Source organism: Frieseomelitta varia, unplaced genomic scaffold (genome assembly GCF_011392965.1).
Source record: "Frieseomelitta varia isolate USP_RPSP 00005682 unplaced genomic scaffold, Fvar_1.2 scaffold_131, whole genome shotgun sequence".
In the NCBI taxonomy this organism is placed as follows: Eukaryota; Metazoa; Arthropoda; class Insecta; order Hymenoptera; family Apidae; genus Frieseomelitta; species Frieseomelitta varia.
The window spans coordinates 378,601-381,215 of NW_025108984.1; positions in this window are offsets into that span (position 1 = coordinate 378,601).

The window sequence follows — 2,615 nt, forward strand, 5'->3', positions numbered from 1 at the left end:
AAAAAAGAAGGAAAACGAAAGATTTCGACCTCGAGTCCTCCTCACACATACCTGTGCCATGATTAATGTTACGCCTCCTTGGCAACCTTTTTTTCGCTTGACAATCCCCGGAAAATCCGGCTGGACCAATAACATTGCCCTCATCTTCGTGACACATTAAAAAAAAAAAAAACCATTTACAATTTCATATTTTCACAGGACATCAATGAAGACCCATTTAGTGAAGATTAATCGCTTCTCTTACTTCGTTTGCACTTCTTGTAATGTAAAAATTGTTCTAATTTATTTTCGATAAATAGAACACACGATGAGAACGATTATTTTAAATGAATGAATAGATAATTATTTTGTCGTTCGTGAAGTACACTCAGTTTATAAATATATTCAACGTAATAAATGCAAAAGCTGTTGGTCTGTACTTTGAAGATTATTATGGGCCACCAAGAATTAAATAATTAATTAATAATAAATCACTATATTATAATAAATCTCGATATTTACTGAGACATCATCTGAATATTTAATTACGTACACTGCTTGACCATAAATCATTTGCTCGTAGTGAATAAAATGATTATTACAATATTAAATTCTCTTAATATGACTTAATTGTTTACTTCTATTATATTTATCTAATTTCATATTCTTCCGCATATTTTTCATTTTTCGTATTTCGTATCGTTTCTGATAGAAATTAACGCTAGAGCTACAAAAAATAATCAAAATAATCATTTTATAATTCTTGTTCGATATTTTATTTAATTATTCAAATCATATGGATCGTTCGAAATGAAAATTTACATTTTTTGTATTATTTAATGGCGTTTGACAACGCTAATCAACATTAACAATTCACACTGATATAAATAACGTTTCACCTGATCATTTTTGTACGATTAATTGGCAAGTGAATGGTTTATTAGTGAAATTTTGTCAACATTAGAAGGAGTGATTGTAAAATTGTTGCTGACTGGGAATCCGTTTCAGAATTCACAATTATTAAAATAAAATCCTACTATACTTACGTAATGAAATTAAAAAATTTAAAAAAAGTTGATTATTTCTGTTTCTGAGAGGCTCGTTCGATTTTATTAATGTTATTTATTAGGTTGATAGCGGAAAAATTCCTCTGGATGAGGAAAAATGGGGAAATGAGAAAAACTGATCAGAATTTGCAGTATTGTGTCGTACAATCCTCAAACAGTTCATCTAGAAACAGTAGTAGATGTATCTTGAAGAAATTTTTTACTATGGGATATTCACGCTGTTAATATAAATGAAATCATTCAAACATTAACGCTAGAATTACCGAAGTGGTCAAAATGACGAGTTTACAATTTTATCGATGCAAAACAGTGTATTTTTTCGAGATTTAATTAAATGATTTTTCGTAAAATGTATCAGCAAAAAATTGTGTATTTTATTGTATACTCTGAAGTTTTTTTATTTTTTCCACTTTGATAGAAACTTTAGAGGCTTGAATCACCGGTAATTCTGGTTAAATGTACCTGTATCTTTTAATAAATATATTTATTCAATGTATATCTTGAACCTCTAATAAATAATTATATTATTATAATATTATTATAATTATAATTATATTATTATAATATTATTATATTATATTATTATAATTATAATTATATTATTATAATATTATTATATTATATTATTATAATATTATTATAATTATAATTATATTATTATAATATTATTATATTATATTATTATAATTATAATTATATTATTATAATATTATTATATTATATTATTATAATATTATTATATTATATTATTATAATGTTATTATATTATATTATTATAATTATAATTATATTATTATAATAATATAATAAATATTATTATAATAATTATAGTATTGTTATAATAAATAATTATATTATTGGAAACTGTTCTAATACTCGAGGGATTCAAGTATCTTAATAATCTGCGAACGATATATTATAGCTGTATTCTGCGTTTAAATCTGCGAATGTTCGATATGGAATTGAATAAAAGATCCACTCGAAACTGTAAAATCGCGGTAGTACCACGAAAAATAAATAAAATCAGTGGTTTTGAGAACACCCTTCGTTACAAGAGTTGTTCGGGACGGGCGAAACCAGACCGATCAGAATTCTGAACGTTTCGCGTCTTGAGAAGAGGAATTTGCTTTGTCGCGGTTACGTCAACGCATCGACCGAAGGAAGAAAGAAAGGGAGATCTTGCAGCCTCGAAGAATGCCGTGTAATGATGCTGCACATCCGGGAGGACGACTGAAATGACGTCGACTCCCTCCTCCTCGTTCAAAGGTCCCTTCTCTTCTTTTTCAGCCTTTCCCTTCCTCCCTGCTTCCATCCATCTGCATTTCATATTTTATTTATGTCAATTATTCTCATTCTTCGCCATTTTCGCACACCTGTGTGTCTCGTTCCCTTCGTTTTCGCCGGGTTCACCACGTCGTCGCCGAGAGTTACGTTACCCACATTTTACTTATTCTACTTCTCTTTTTTTGTTCACTTGCTTTTCCACCGCTCTTCCTGCCTTTCGATTTTGCCGCACCTTTTCCCCATCGATTTTGCCTTTCCTTTGAGTTTGTCCCCGCGTTCGATTTT